Raw genomic sequence first — 16,911 nt, 5'->3', positions numbered from 1 at the left:
TCACACTCTGGTGAAACTCACCTGTGTGTGTGAGCCATCCCTGTGGGGGGCGGTGAGCTGCAGCACTGGCTGTGCTCGGGAACTATCTGGTGGTTACCCCACAGTCCAACCCCTCCATACTTTTATTTTAGCGGTTTGGCCAAAAATGTTCCTCCTGCATCTTTTGTCTCCTTTCAGCATCACAGGATGGAAACATTTTTTTATTTTTTAGTTTCTCTAAGTAATTTGTAAACTCATAGGGGAAAAACATATAACACATTCCTACCACATTTGTTGTGATTTTATTGTGTTTTTATGGGGATGTTCATGTACTGGGATAAAGTATTTAATTATTCAGACGGCTACAGCTCCCCAGCAAAATATATTACCTGTATTTTATTTATTTAACCAGATGAGTCGATTGAGAACATTTACTACGACAATCTGGCCGAGGCAGCAGCAACAGACACATGGTTAACTTTACACCAAAGAAAAACGTTTTTATCCAAAATAAAAGGAGAAAACAGTTAGAAATACTGTTCTCATACATAAAATATACAGTAGTGTTTATTATTGTCCTAAAATCCAGTTTGGTTTAAGTTAACCCCGATAAGTTCAGTCTACTTAAAAAAACAAGGTAACCCTTTGCCTTAAATTTTTTAAGTAGTGAAGAATTAGTTGAATTGATGCAGCTGAGTATGTTCAATGTACTTAAGGCCTTAACGGGATTAAATTAAAGATTTAAGTTGAATATACAAATAACAAAAGTTACATTAACTTAAGATAATTAGTTTAACCAATGCCCCACCATCCATTTAGTTAACTCAACTTGTCAAGAAAGCCTTACTCAATTACCTATCAAACTACATTGTGTATTCTAACTCAACAAACTTAACTTTTATAATACGTAAAAATCAAAACATAATATTCAATCCAAAGAGCCAAATAAATACATGCAAACTATTTTATTAAACATTTAAATCTCAAATAACACATTTGTCCATGGAATGACAATAGAATAAAGAACTGAAGGGTAAAAAACCTCCCAATTTTTTTTTTTTTTTTTTTTTACACAAACAGCCCATAATCTCCCCTCTATGGTAGAAAATTAGGTACACTGAAGAAAAATAAAAAGTATTCTGACTTTGATCTCAGAATTCAGACTTTTTTATTCTGAGATGAAAGTTTAAAAAAGTCAGAATTCTGAGATTACAGACAGAATACTTTTTATTTTTATTCAATTGCCCTAATCCTCTTCCGTACCCCTCCACCTCCTCTCAACCCCCCTTCCTGTTAACATTCATGAATGGATGAACATTTAATGAACTCTAAATTAATAAAGAGGCATGTATGGGCGTGATAAAGTAAAACTATTAAAAAAAACAATTATTTTATTTTTTTAACACAAAGCCCACAATATCCCCTCTATGGAAGAGGATTAGGGACACTGAAGAAAAATAAAAGGTATTCTGACTTTAATCTCATAATTCAGTTGTTTTATTCTGAGATGAAAGTTTAAAAAAGTCAGAATTATGACTTTTTTCCTCCGTTAAAGTCAGAATACTTTTCATTTTTCTTCAATGGCCGTCTTCTGTACCCCTCCACCTCCTCTCAACAGCTTCCTCTTAACATTCAGGAATGCATGAACATGAACCAAAAGTTTCTCTAAATTAAATTTAAAAAGGCATGTGTGGGTGTGATCAATTAAAACTATTAAAAAAACATTAAAATACACATCCAAAACCACACTCTCCTCCTTTCTCTATACCTCACCCTCACACGCACGCCTCTCCCGCCTCTAATGATTTCCCCCCTCATTATTTACTTTTTAGTTAGTGACATTTAAGTTTGTCCTGCACTTTTTTATGGGACTAGATTTGTGCCAATAGGATCAAGAAAAACACTTTGGAGAGCAAACAAATTTTAAGACATTGAGAGAAAAAACATTTGTTTCAAAAGAAAAACTTACGATCTGAATCAAATTCTTAAAATGATCAAGAAAATCACTTTGACGGTCAAACAAAAATTAAATAATTGACAGAACAAAAATATTGACTAAAGGAAAAAAACATGTTTCAAAAGTAAAACTTACGATCTGAATCAACTTCTTAAAATGAGTAACAAAGTATGTTTCCTTTTTCTGTTTGCCTCTATGTGTTTTTGTTATCAATGTCCTTAGTTTTGTTCTCGCTGCTCACAGCTTTGCTCTCACTACCAGATTTGCACTTACACTGTCTGGCTTTCTCCTTTGCAATCCCTGAGTTTTTGGTTGCAATTCTGACACAACCCTTTCGGGTGGGCGGGACTTCTGAGAAGTCCTCTCCCATAGGACAGTGGTTTCTCTTGAGTGACAGTTCAGTGACCTGGAAGTGATGTAGCCTCCAAGACATTTTTTTCCACCTGGTCAACAACATGAATTTTGAGCCCCAAACACGTTATTTCTGCTGTCTGTGGTGTCTACTGAGGATCTAAAGTGAGTATTGATAATATATTTTATCTTTTCTTAGTTAATCTGTAAGTTAAGCCACTTTTTAAGTTGGTTTTAACCAGACGTTAGCTCACTAGCTAGCTGCTAAGCAAGCCATTGTGCTAGCCTCAGGACAATGGTCTATTGTTCCAGAGAGATGTATTAAAAACTCATCTTAACATATTCATTACTGGTTTCATGGAATAAATTATTGCAGTTTATGTTAATAAGTTTGCTAATTTTTCAGGAACCTGTGGAACATCAGAGACTTTGCAGCTACTGGAGCTAACCTGTGTACTGCTAACTTGCTACAGAGGAAGCAGCAGAAAGCTGAGCTAACAGGCTGTTTTGCAGGTAAATACTCTTTTAGTGGAACTGCAGGACTTTTATGGTATAACTCAGACAGAATCTACATGAGCTATTGTGGGAAGACATTTAAACTACATTTACATACAGATACATGTAATTTTTATTCCATGTTACTTGGATGGGCTAAACAAGTTCATAGTTCTGCCTGCTCCTTTTTCAGTGAAACAAATGGATTTTATGATGTAACTCTGACTGAATAGTTATCCAAGTGAGTATGTTTGATAATAAATTTCTTTCCAGTATACAGATCTGACATTTGTTTGTCAGAACAAGACAAATCAGATTCAATGTGCTTTCTTCATAGTTAACTCTATGAAGACCTCTGCATGCCCCCTCGACATCTTACCCTCATCTTTGTTTAAAAGTGCTTTTCAGTCCATCGGTCCCAGCGTGCTTTCTATAATTAATGCTTCTCTGGTTTCTGGTCAGGTCCCTGCTTACTTTAAGAACGCTGTGATCCACCCGCTTCTTAAAAAACCGAGTCTCGACCCCTCTCTCCACAGCAGCTTCAGACCCATCTCTAAACTTCCGTTCATCTCGAAGATCTTGGAAAAGGTTGTGGCTAAACAACTCACAGCTGCTCTTGATGAACATAACATCTATGATTGCTTACAGTCAGGTTTTCGTAGAGCTCATTCTACTGAAACAGCTCTTCTTAGGGTCTCTAATGACCTTCTGACTCACAGTGATGCAGGAGACTGTTCTGTTCTGGTCCTGCTGGACCTGACTGCAGCCTTTGACATTGTTGACCATCACCTGCTACTGGAGAGGCTGAGAGACGGATAGGCCTATCAGGAACTGCTCTGGAGTGGTTCTCCTCTTATCTCTCTGAGTACTCCATTTCTGTGGCCGTCTCCAAGTTTAGGTCCTCCACATAGGCGTCATTTTAACCGGGGACGCCGGGGACATGTCCCCGGCAAAATTTGTGATTGGCAGCTGTGTCCCCCCCCCCCCCCCACCACCACTTTCAAAAACGCCTGCTGATGAGGATTTTTGTTTTACCAGCTCAGATCTTATCAGGGGTCGGCAACCTGTTCCCATCAAAGAGCCATTATTACCCATTTCCCACAGTAATTCTGGACGGACCTTAATAAGCTGTGACTTAAGTGAAGCAGGCAGGTCGCGCTAGAGCATTTCGTTTAAAAATACGTCATAAATGTGTTCCCCCGTCCTTTTTATTTATAAAATATGAAGTAAAAACTCACAATTTAATTTTCATTCATTTGTCATTAATATGTAGTCTACACCCGTGCGTTAAGTGGACCATCTTCCAGTAAACGCAAAGCATCCAGCCCACCTCTCCAAATGCGTAAAATGTGCATCAGCCGCTAGTTAGGCGCGTCGTGCGCACCATCAGCTGATCAGCCCAGACAAGAGCAGAGCAAATAGAGAAAGAATAGAGGATTATTGTGTCTGGATGTGGATGGGGATTACATTTTACAGCAGCCTGATCATCATTTAAATACGTAAACCATCACCTGGCTTCTAGTCCACGCTGTCAGCATTATTTAATTGGTGTGCGTGCGTGTGTGTGTGTGTGTGTGTGTGTGTGTGTGTGTGTGTGTGTGTGTGTGTGTGTGTGTGTGTGTTTTCCACTTCAAACACTGGTCTAACCAACCAGACCAGCGTGTCCAGTAACATATTAATGTTACAATTAAACAGTTTCACTTCATGTAGGCTAGGAACGTTTCACCTGCCGTGGCCCGACCGCTTCTGCTCCACATAAACTTTGTGCGTGATCAAATGTCTCTACGCGTCATGCGTCTCCATATTAGAGACGGGAACAAGCGCTGTTCAGCCAAAGTTTCATAATTTCATAAAAAGAACATTTTTCCAAGTGACACATCCCTCAGAGAGACCGGGTTTCCAGACTGTTTCAGTGGGAGGAAATCCTATCGCATGCGCGTGGTTCTGCACTGCGCTGGAACCCCAGATCTTCAGCTCACTGTCCACCGTGGGCGCTCCGAGCCGCGCTGAACACAGTGTCCAGTATAAAGCTCTGATGTTCTGATGGGAATATTTTACCTCCGCGATGTGCGTTAACGATTAAAATGTCAGCTCATCCATGCGCATCCGTGTGCGTCGGGGTAATTCTTTCAAACCAAGCAACATCCTTGAGTTCATCTGTCAAAATAAATAGTCAAATGGAAATATATGTAACCTGCCGTTTAACTGTTTTGCCTTCCTGTGAAGATTTTTGCAAAGAGAAACAATTAAACTTGATTAACCCCAGAGCCACCCAGAGAACCATGCAGTGCGCATGCGGGAAGATTCCTCCCACTGAAGCGAGTGTTTTCCAAACCCTGTCTCTCAGAGAGACTTGTCACTTAGAAAATGTTCCCTGATGATGAAACTTTGGCTGAATAGCGCTTGTTCCTGTCTCCAATGTGGCGACACATCCAGGAGCCGTCTGAGGAGAATCCCAGAATCTCACATCCTCTTCAGCTCATAAAGTGCCGATATGATTACGCACAAGCATGACCGGTCAACCACCGCAGACCGGGTTGGACCTGTTCAGGTTTACGCAGACAATCTTTACATTTAGAATTGGCATACAGATGTAAAATTAATGCAGTAAAATATAAAGCATTTTATTTAAATATCCATTCATTATTTTATAAGCACAGAGAGCCGCATCAGATGGATGGAAGAGCCGCATGCGGCTCCAGAGCCGCGGATTGCCGACCCCTGTGCTAGCCTACTTTATTGTCCCCAGCAATTTTTAAACCCCACTCAAGTGTATGGTTATTGTCCCCAGCAACTCTGAAAACAAACTGACGCCCTTGGTCCTCCACCACCTCTCTTGCTCATGGTGTCCCACAAGGTTCTGTGCTGGGGCCTCTGCTCTTCCTCCTCTATCTGCTTCCTCTTCAGCGCATCCTGAGTTCCTTCAAAGGAATCTCCTACCATCTTTATGCAGATGACATCCAACTGTACATCTCCTTTAAGCCCCATGAGATGTCTATGCTGCAGCTGTTACACACCTGCTTAGACTCTATCAAAGCCTGGATGGCTGGGAGCTTTCTACAGCTGAATGAAGATAAGACTGAGATCCTCATCTGTGCCCCAGACAAGCTGGTTCCCAAAGTCGGAGACTCTCTTGGTCAGCTTGCTTCCCACACCAAACCTTCCATCAGGAATCTTGGTGTGACCTTTGACCCAGCTCTCACCCTGGATTCTCATGTCAGTTCTCTTGTTCGCTCTTCCTTCTTCCATCTCAGGAACATTGCTAAGCTGAGTCCCATTCTGTCCCGCTCTGAACTTGAGACTGTGCTCCACACCTTCATCTCCTCACGCTTAGACTACTGTAACTCTCTTTTCACGTGTCTGAGCAGAACCTCCCTGAACCGTCTACAGGTGGTTCAGAATGCCTGTGCTCGGCTTCTGACCAAGTCCTCCAAACACACCCACATCACCCCGCTTCTCCTCCAGCTTCACTGGCTGCCAGTCAACTTCAGGGTTCATTTCAAGATCCTGGTTCTGGTCTATAGGGCCTTACATGGACAAGCACCATCTTACATCGGTGATCTTCTAAGTCCCTACACCCCCAGCAGGTCCCTGAGGTCCAGTGATCAAAGCCTACTGGTTGTGCAGCACACCAGGCTAAAGACCAAAGGTGACAGATCATCTGCTGCTGTGGCCCCCAGACTCTGGAACTCTCTCCCCCTGAGCCTGAGATCAGTGGACTCAGTGGTCTCCTTTAAAAAGCAGCTGAAGACTCACTTGTTCAAGCTGGCTTTTGCATGACCTTCTTCACCTCTCTCTCTTTATTCTGCTCTCCCCACCTATCCCACCTTCCTCAGGATCCACTGATTTCCCTCTTTCCTATTCACTCTCTCTCTTTCTTAACATTTTTTCTTTTAAATCGCAATAGCTTATTCTTGCTCATTTTAAATATATTTTAAACATTTTCGAAATGCTTTTTTATATTTTTACAATTTTTATATTTTTTGTTTTTGTTAAGCGCCTCGTGATTTTTATCTTGAGAGGCGCTATAGAAATGATATTTTCTTCTTCTTTCTTTCTGTCACGTGTTCTGTATTCTCCATCAAAAGAATGTTATCCAGGGCAGATAATCAATAATGAGTTAAATACATGCTTTTAATTAATTTTTACATAAAAATATCTTTTAGACAAAAATATAGATTCTATTTATTTGTTCTTTCTTTTTAGATTGAAAACTACTGCATTGCATTACAATGGAAGTGCTACACGGCCACATGCATCAACTGCAGCTGGTGAGCTAAGACACACCATAGTGTACACAAAGTACACTGCAGACAAGGGATGTAAGAAAATATCAATATGACAATATATCGCGATATATTTTCCCAGTGATATTGTATCGATATTCTCAAACTGTGTCTCTAAAATATCGATATGGCAATATATCGTGAAATTTTTTCCTGAGATATTACATCCATTTTCAAAAGCAGTGTATCTAATTTTTGGAAGAATTTACATGCAAACATTTGTGTATTTTCTTTGTTTTGGTGCACTTTAAATGTCGACCGCTAGTTGGCAGCAGTGTGCATTGGGTTTTGTTTCCACCATTGAAATTTAAATCTCGCTATTATGGTTCAGATAAAGCCGGGCGTACACTGTGCGACTTTTTCACTCGCAGCGTTCAGCTTCAGCTCACACTGTACGACTTCCTCGCAGGGCAGATCTCACGAGTCAGGCGCTCACACTGCACGACCCAGTTCTCGGATGCGACCTGACTGCTCACACTGTACGTCTGGTAGCAATACGTCGGCCCTAAAAATGTGCTAAAAATAGCAGTTTTTACTCAACACGTCAGACTTTGTCTTGTTTTGCCTGTTGTCCTTCGGGAGTGCTGCAGGAGGACACACAGGGATTTATGGGGGTTGGATGAGGAAAACGAAATAAAGAAAGTAAATCTGTGTTTTGTGATCAGTTTAATTTGACATGAACACTACAAGCATGCTTTCTTGACAATCTTTGTGAGTAAAAAAAAACGTGTAGAGACAAAAATTAACAGCGTGTGTTATTAGGGAAATAGCGAGCGAGCGGCGTTGATGCAGGATTGAGCATTCGCCGTGAGCGGTTCTGATACATTTTGGGTCGCAGCTGCTCGCAGCGACGCTTCAACAATGCGATACCCTCACGAGGGACGAGCGAAATATTAAACACGCCAGAAGTCCGTGTGACCTCACGATTGCTGATCGGCAGCTGGTCACGTGGTGTTAATCACCTCTCGTTACCCCCTGTACACTACACGACCGCTCGGCGCAAAACTCGCCCCGATGTCGTGGATTCTTGCACGACTGGAAAATCGGCTCAAAAAAGTGAAAAAGTCGCACAGTGTACGCCTGGCTTAACTCATGTTATATATGTTAAGTATCAGTTTGGACTGTTTATTGAATATTCCTACAAAAAATTCAGTCAAAAATATACATCCCTTCTGCAGACCAATCCCACCTCATGTAGTTCATATGCTGTATAATAAACCCACAGTGATGGTTATGGATAAATATTTGTACTAATGGTAATCTTTTTCCATTGTTTACAGTTGACAAGCATATGGACCTATTGTTCGAGTCCGTGGTGGTGGATGCTCTACCATATCAGGAGTCTGACTAAGTACTTGTGCCTGAACCTCTCTGTGTCTAGTTCAAAAGACCTGAAAGACCTGCTTTAAGCAAGCACAGGTTAAGATTTTAAAAGAACCTGTAAGGTGAGCAACACAACACAATATAAATCTTTATTATTATTGTACACCGTACGGCTAGAATAAACTTGCATGCTCAGAAGCCACGTATGATTACATCGCCTACAGGTTGCCTGATGCTGAACTTCGGGCAGCTGCGTGTGACTGTACTCCCGTGGAACAACCGCCTGTGGGAGGAGTCGTTGTTTTGCTGTCAGGAGTTTGGGTTGGAGTCCTGGGTTTGTGTTCCCTTTAATCTCTTCCTTAGCCTTGCTAGTCACCATTGCAGAGCACCATGGAGAGGCTTACCTGAAAACTCTTCTCATGGGGCAGGCACATCCTCACACCTGTAACCCCATCCTTGAATAAAAGCTGGTAGCTGGTCACTCATCAGAGTTTTAACCCATATCTAGCCCATGACTCTGCCGTTTTTCAAACTTACGTTCTCATTTTCTATGCAGATCTATGGGAATTCTTTCCTTGAAGCTCCTGATCACACAACCATACTGGCAGTCGGCTTACCCACTACCTTCTGCTCACCCGCTTGCAACTCATGCTGTCATTCTCCCAGACTTCTGGTTGTTTCTCCACCATTCTGCTGTCTCCCGTCTGCGCTACAACTTCAGACCTTAAGTACCTAAACTTTTCCTTTTGTATGTCATTCTTTAGTCATTACTAACACTCAATTTTACCTCAGGGCCTTCTGATCTTTAAACACTAAAACCTGTGGCTCCATCTCTGTGGCGTTTCTCAGTCTCTGTAAGCTACCTGCACAGTCTAAGAAAAACCTGACCTGTTGCCTCTTACTAACCTCTGCTCTTCCTCGCAGAAGCTTCTGGTTCCTGATCTCCAGCAGTTACCTCTTCAATCATTCATCAATTTTAATAAACTGTTTTTAGCTCATTTGTCTCCTGAGTTTCTCTGCATGAAGGTCAGGTTGTTGCAAAAATCATGACATCAGCGATTATTTTGCACCACTCTGTTAAACAGCTGATATTAATTTCAAGTGTATCTTTAAAAATACATTGAATGTGAAAGTGAATGAAAGGCATCCATTCAGCTTTCGGTGTCTAATGCAGGATTTTATGGACAGGCACCAAAACAGGAAATTTATAAATTGAGATTTATTTACTAAAGCAGGTAAACCATAATAAAATACTAATGTTTAAAGTCCAGAGGAGGGAGGAAGGCTTTATAGCAGGGGTATCAATTCTAGTCCTGGATGGCTGGTATCCAGCACATTTTAGTTGTTTCCCTGCTCCAACACACTTGAATCAGTGGTTGAATTACCTGTGCAGCAGCTCTGCAGAAGCCTGTTAATTACCTGCGGACTGAAATCAGGTGTGTTGAAACAGAGTTAAAACTAAAACGTGCTGGATACCGGCCCTCCAGGCCCAGAAGTAAATACCCCTGCTTTATAGGCACAGAGAAATCCCATCATGATCCTGGAGACGGCACAAGGAGATGACGACATGAGTGTGCCCTCCCAGATCACACCAACACCACCTGACCACATGGAGGCATGTGTCTGTAAGAAAGAAAAACTGGTAATGTATGAGATCTAAACAAAATCTACGAACAAAATCAATTTTACAGTTGTTGAACCTGCTGAGCATTTCCTCCCCAAAGAGCAGCACAAAGGTGCAACTGGCTCAGAACCAGGGTGCTCCGTTATGCAGGTGGTCACCTCCTGCTGACTAGGGCTGCAACAAACGATTATTTGGATAATCGATTAATCGGATGGGGTCTCGACACGATTAATCGATTAATCGGATTACATAGGGACATTTTTAAAAACTGCTAGGGAAACGTTATTTTTCTCCTTCCTTCACTTTATTAAACACAACATTATTAGAAAACAGTTCAATAGCAGAAAAACAACATGCCATCACCTAAATTGTCTTATAAGGTGTATAGACAGAGACCCTAAGCTACACCTATCTGTGACCTAAAATGCTTGGTCCAAGTTAAACAGCTTAAAGAGCAAGTCAACCCCTACCAGAGTCTAACTCCACTCCCACTTCATGTTTGAAAAATGCAACACATGCTGTTGCCTGGCAGACCGAGAGGGCGAAGCCGCTAACAAATACACACACACTCAGGCTCACGACAGCATTGTGACATCATAATGTACCAGTTTACATCATAGCATACTTCTCAGCCAATAGCGGTGGCAGATTTAAATTAAAATACAGTGCAGAGTTTTTACCTGACAACGGCACAACACTGCCAGTTTTAGGCAGAATATTTAAATTTTAACTAAGATGCACTGAAGTGCCAAATTATTGACGACACGTGTCTGCAGCACGATTAGACACTCGTTTATTTAGTTTATCAGCAAAAAAAGTTTATTTGGGGGTGACTTGCTCTTTAAAGGCAATTCTCATCTGTTTTGTTTGATCTCATCTGTAGACATTTATTATAACTGGGGATGTCAAACAACTAATTTTTAAATGTAATTAAACATAGGCTGTGAATTAATTAAAATTAATCACTACCGTATTTCCAAAAATGACTGAAAAATACCAAATAAAACAAAAGTAAATGAATGCCACCCTCCTTGTGATGATGCCCTGGGCAACTGCCATAATGTCACATCAAGAAATCCTGCTGATCATTCCAATGATCCTAAATAGACTCACATTAGGCCACATGAAAGCAACTGAACCCAAAAATATATTAACCAGTATATAACTGCACTCTCACACAACACGCCTGCAGCAACAGTTAGGACTCCTCCCTCCCTTTTAAAAGCATTTTCGCTTCTGAGGACATTGTGGTTGTAAAACCACATGTTAGTAGTCTGGCCCCGGTGTGATCAACCAGTTTCTGCGGGAATGTGACGGCGGAACCGGTTCGCAGCGGCGCGAGTCGTCCCCCCCCCCCCCCCCCCGCCTATCTAATAGCGTCGCGCTTACAATTTTATGGACTTTTTTATACGAGCTTAGGGCATGTCTAGCCTGTGTAATAATCCGGGGCTTGGGTGAATCACTTTTGAAAAGTTTTTAACTTACCCGGACACAGAGCTCTCTCCCTCCTCGCTGATGATTCTGACATGCTTGCGCTTAAGACGCTGCATCATCACCGTAGTATCCCCGCGCCATGCTGTCTGACCTACAAACGTTGAATGTCTTCGTCTGATTTAACTGAAAATGCTCGCAAACTTTAGAAGTTTTTACTTTTTTGGAGTCTCGCTGCTTCTGCCATGTTCCTCTTACAAACAGCTGCCGGCTCTCCACCGGTCTGCGCGCAACGGCGGGCGGGAGGGGAGGGGGCTTTTGGAAGAGTTGCGCAACACAACGAATCGATGACGCAATTCGTTGCCAACGCTTTTAGTAATCGATTTTCATCTAATTTATCGATTCGTTGTTGCAGCCCTACTGCTGACACCCGAGGATTGCCTACAACAAAGGGAAAACAGATATCAATAAGGAAATAATTAAATCAGAGCTAAAAGTTTAGTTTTAGTGTGACGTTTGAGATTGTGGGAAATAAATGTGGACATTATGATTTTCTATTGTGGGGTCAGTACCTTGGGCGCTTCTCTGCAGCAACATTTTGTCTGGCTGACAATGAAGTAGAAAAGTCACCAGTTGAGGCAGAGTTAGACTATATTACTCCAGCTAAGCTAAATGTAGCTAAACTAGACACTAGTCACCAGACTATGGTTACTATAGATTTACTAGAGTTACATCATAAAATCCATTCGTTTCACCGAAAAAGGAGCAGGCAGAACTATGAACTTGTTTAGCCCGTCCAAGTAACTTGGATAAAAAAATGCATATATATATATATATATATATATATATATATATATATATATATATATATATGTGTGTGTGTGTGTGTGTGTGTGTGTGTGTGTGTGTGTGTGTGTGTGTGTGTGTGTAAATGTAGTTTAAAAGTCTTCCCACAATAGCTCATGTAGATTCTGTCTGAGTTATACCATAAAAGTCCTGCAGTTCCACTAAAAGAGTATTTACCTGCAAAACAGCCTGTTAGCTCAGCTTTCTGCTGCTTCCTCTGTAGCAAGTTAGCAGTACACAGGTTAGCTCCAGTAGCTGCAAAGTCTCTGATGTTCCACAGGTTCCTGAAAAATTAGCAAACTTATTAACATAAACTGCAATAATTAATTCCATGAAACCGGTAATGAATATGTTAAGATGAGTTTTTAATACGTCTCTGGAACAATAGACCATTGTCCTGAGGCTAGCACAATGGCTTGCTTAGCAGATAGCTAGTGAGCTAACATCTGCTTAAAACCAACTTAAAAAGTGGCTTAACTTACAGATTAACTAAGAAAAGATCAAATATATTATCAATACTCACTTTAGATCCTCAGTAGACACCACAGACAGCAGAAATAACGTGTTTGGGGCTCAAAATTCATGTTGTTGACCAGGTGGGAAAAAAAATGTCTTGGAGGCTACATCACTTCCAGGTCACTGAACTGTCACTCAAGAGAAACCACTGTCCTATGGGAGAGGACTTCTCAGAAGTCCCGCCCACCCGAAAGGGTTGTGTCAGAATTGCAACCAAAAACTCAGGGATTGCAAAGGAGAAAGCCAGACAGTGTAAGTGCAAATCTGGAAGTGAGAGCAAAGCTGTGAGCAGCGAGAACAAAACTAAGGACATTGATAACAAAAACACATAGAGGCAAACAGAAAAAGGAAACATACTTTGTTACTCATTTTAAGAAGTTGATTCAGATCGTAAGTTTTACTTTTGAAACATGTTTTTTTCCTTTAGTCAATATTTTTGTTCTGTCAATTATTTAATTTTTGTTTGACCGTCAAAGTGTTTTTCTTGATCATTTTAAGAATCTGATTCAGATCGTAAGTTTTTCTTTTGAAACCAATGTTTTTTCTCTCAGTGTCTTAAAATTTGTTTGCTCTCCAAAGTGTTTTTCTTGATCCTATTGGCACAAATCTAGTCCCATACTTTTCTCCTTTTTAAATATGCTCCAATTAATGTTGTCAACAAAATGACATAATGCAGATGAAAGTTGATGTTTTCCTTAATTGCCAATTTTCAGTGTACATAAAAATATGACATTTTTATCTTTGCAAAAGGAGGTAGATCTGGATCTCACATTGCAAGCTGATTCTTGAGTGTTTGGAGTTTTGGTGTTTGATCTGACTTACCCATCTTCAGAAGTATCTGTTGAATAAAGTCGAATGTGTTTTTCATGTACGTTGGGTAGTTGAGATGCAGTGCATAAGTAAGTCCAAAGAGGATGTACATGGCCTGGGGCAGGTTCTCGGCATCCATCACAATCAGTGCCTTGGGCTTCCTGACAGGGTTGCGGAAGGCGCTTTATAAATAAAGCTTTGATTGATTGATTGATCTTGCCCTCCAAGATGATTCCCACTGAGGATGTATGGTGGTGAAGGGACTGCATGTGTGCTGAAATGTCCCCCAGATAGCAAACATTTTGGTTTTATTTTGGTTTTATTTTGGCATTAATTGGGCATTTTGGCATCCTTCTGGCACAAAAATGTTCGAAAAAGTATTTTGGTTTAAATGTGGCATAATTTTGGGTTCCCATTATAGACAATTACGTCAGCGAGTGTTTCTGTTTTAACCGTGGCATAAATATGGTTTGCCATAATAGAAAATTAGGCGGCTGGCTATTATGGCATATTCTGGGTAGCCAGAAGAGAGCGGGACAGCGTCTGTGACTTCTGCAGGTGTGCTATGGGGTTATTTTGGCAAGCCATAAAACTCATCAAATGGCGGGAAAAATAGTGATCGAAGACCGGGAATCAGGACTAATTTGTTCATTTCTCCAGCATCACGACAGAGGTGAGTACTATTTCTTCTTGAATCCTACCTTTTTGTTTGCTATAGTTTTGTTTTAGGTCTGTATTGTTTGTTTTAGCAAAATGTAATATTCAGCCACGTTCCGGGTTCCAGAACTAATGGCTTGGTTTCTGCTTGTAGATAGTGGCTGTGCCGCTGTTTAGATGAGGTACAGATGCTAACTGTGGCTAACCTACAGCTAACGGAACCAGCGTCTATATACGACCGAGTGGCTTCGCCAAAGGGTCACGCGGTTCGCTGCGGCTGCAGCAGACTGTAACGGTACCGGGCGGTAGAGGGCTGCATCGGGATTGGGTCCCGCGGGACCCAACAAGTCTTGCGGGGGAGGGCGGTGTGAATTTTGCTGCGGGCGGGAACGGTCGGCTGGATTGGGATGAGTATGATGGAGTCGGCAACTGATGTTGAAAAGAAGCTGAAACAAGGTAGCCTAGTGAACTAGACCATTTATTTAGTCTGGCTTGCCAGGCTAGAAACAAGGTCTTTATGACACAAAAACCAAAGCAAGGCAAGTCAGACATTTGGAGCAGTTTCTCCGATTGTGTTAATATTTCTCATTCAGGTCTCAGAAAAGTGACCTTGATCACTGCCTGATTACAGAGGAGAATAGAATATGAAACGGCCTTGATTTCATTACCCCTTTAAGCACAACACAGTAGCTCCTTTATGTTTTTTTAAAAATAATTTTATAGTTTAAGTAGCGAGTTGTTTGAAATAACGTGCCGATGCGTCACCGGTGATTCTGGTGATGCATCGGCATTAAAGGGTTAAAAACTAAATGAAAACAAAGTGCGTCAATCCTGACCAATGTGTTAAAAGACGTGCAGGATCCGATCAATTTATTTTTCCCTCATTTCCAGTCACGGAGATAACGGCGCACTGGCTCTGGTGTTAATCAAGTTAAACTTCATCTCTTTCCAACAATTTTCACAAGAAAACAAAACAGTTAAATGCAGGGCTTGTGTTGACCGGACATTTCCCGTATTTGACCGTTTATTTTGACGGAGAAAGAATAGAAAGAATACGCATGCAGACAAACTGACATTTTATTGCAGATGTAGCTAAATCACCCGAGAAAAGATTCCCATCTGAAAATCTGAGCTGGACACCGCTCAGTGCAGCTCGCTGTCAGCGCGTACATAAGGTGCTCAGTGAGCTGAAGATGTGGAGAGGGGCTTGGAGCGCGTCGCAGAACCAGGGCGCATGCAGGAAGGTTCCTCCCAGTGAAGCGAGTGTTTTCCTAACCCTGTCTCTCAGAGAGACTGTCAGAAAATGTTCCCTGATAATGAAACTTTGGCTGAATAGCGCTTGTTCCTGTCTCCAATGTGGCAACGCATCCCTGAGCCTGTCTGAGGAGAATCCCAGAATCTCACATCCTCTTCAGCTCAGAAAATGCCAATTACTTACAAGCGTGACCCGTCAACCCGGTCTCTCAGTGAGACCGGGTTGGAACTGCTCAGGTTTACGCAGACAATCTTTACATTTAGAATTGACTTACAGACATAAAATTAATTCAGTAAAATATAAAGCATTTTATTTAAATATCCATTATTTTACAAGCACAGAGAGCCGCATCGGATGGATGGAAGAGCCGCAGGTTGCCGACCCCTGGTATAGCCTATAAAATGACAAGTTTTCTCCAGGACCAGAGAGAACACAAACTCAATACATCTCTTTTATTGTGAGGTCATAATTTCTCAGAGTTTTGCGGTTGCGGGCGGGAGTAGACATGCACACAGCGGGTGCGGGAGTGTTACACACACGTTGCGGATGCAGGCGGTAATGGTCAGAAAATCAGCGGGAGCGGGCAGGAGCGGGATATTTAATAAAGATAATTAAGAAAGTGACACAACATGAAAATGTACTCTGTTGTGAACACAGATGACTTAATGAGGCGAGGAGGAAGCTCCCTCTTGCTGAGGAGCAGACAGACCTCCAGTCTGAGGTGGAAGCCATTGAAAGGCCTCAAAGAAGAAGAGTTAAGTAAGAATTTTGTGAACTTTCCATTCCTCTACTTCTTGGGCCTGTGTTGAATTTGCACTCATTAACTTAAAATAAATGTTTAATTCCAAAAAAATTTTGTCTTGTGTGTTCATTTCCAAAGGCCAAGCATATGTCCAGGACCGGGCCTCATCAGAAGATGAAGCCCAGACCCCTTGAAGAGGGCTTCCCCCACCCCCAGCCATCCCCCCAGTGACGAGAAGGTTCATCCTCCCCAATAATCTGTACCTCTGCCTGACCTGACCAATTACCAGGTAATGGAAATCTCAACAAATACCACAGTAACGTATGTATAGCAAATGGATTTGAGTGTAGCTGATCATGTAAGTGTGGTGTTTCAAATGTGATACATTAGGAAATTTACAAAGGTTAATGAGGCAGTTACATGGAGAAAAACTCGAGCCATTACGTCACTGTTGAGGTCAATAATTGCATTTTGTAAACTGTTGTTCTTCCTCTCCCTCTTCTACACACTCTTCCAGCATGTCATGACCCTGGGGACATCATTGCGGCAGGCCATTGACCTGCAGGGTCACCAGGGAACCCAGGGGGTTCCAGTTCCAACTCCCTCTTCATCTGGTGGGATGATGAGGGAGGAATCGGC

At 41.7% G+C, this 16,911-nt stretch overlaps 2 long non-coding RNA genes across 7 annotated transcripts; one reads left to right on the top strand and one right to left on the bottom strand.

The window, feature by feature from the left end:
• Positions 1-1,496: 1,496 nt before the first annotated feature.
• LOC139062998 (uncharacterized) lies at positions 1,497-9,389 on the top strand. Of its 4 annotated transcripts, none has more exons than XR_011516558.1 (6): positions 1,497-2,452; positions 2,694-2,800; positions 6,989-7,053; positions 8,349-8,513; positions 8,616-8,861; positions 8,948-9,389. It is a non-coding gene; the product is annotated as an uncharacterized lncRNA (long non-coding RNA). The 4 variants fall into 4 exon arrangements; XR_011516552.1 differs by having other exon boundaries at positions 8,616-9,245; positions 9,316-9,389; XR_011516547.1 differs by adding an exon at positions 2,976-3,023 and having other exon boundaries at positions 8,616-9,389.
• Positions 9,390-9,592: 203 nt separating this feature from the next.
• On the bottom strand, positions 9,593-13,176 carry LOC139063021 (uncharacterized). 3 transcript variants are annotated; one of them, XR_011516573.1, is made up of 5 exons: positions 12,816-13,176; positions 12,470-12,576; positions 11,501-11,887; positions 10,092-10,189; positions 9,593-10,014 (listed from the first exon to the last, which is right to left on the bottom strand). It is a non-coding gene; the product is annotated as an uncharacterized lncRNA (long non-coding RNA). The 3 variants fall into 3 exon arrangements; XR_011516568.1 differs by having other exon boundaries at positions 10,092-11,887; XR_011516577.1 differs by lacking the exon at positions 11,501-11,887.
• Positions 13,177-16,911: the final 3,735 nt, after the last annotated feature.

The sequence above is a fragment of the Nothobranchius furzeri genome, chromosome 2 (genome assembly GCF_043380555.1).
Source record: "Nothobranchius furzeri strain GRZ-AD chromosome 2, NfurGRZ-RIMD1, whole genome shotgun sequence".
NCBI lineage: Eukaryota > Metazoa > Chordata > Actinopteri > Cyprinodontiformes > Nothobranchiidae > Nothobranchius > Nothobranchius furzeri.
Note: the sequence above shows the minus strand (reverse complement) of the source record. Positions and strands in the feature narration are given on the sequence as shown.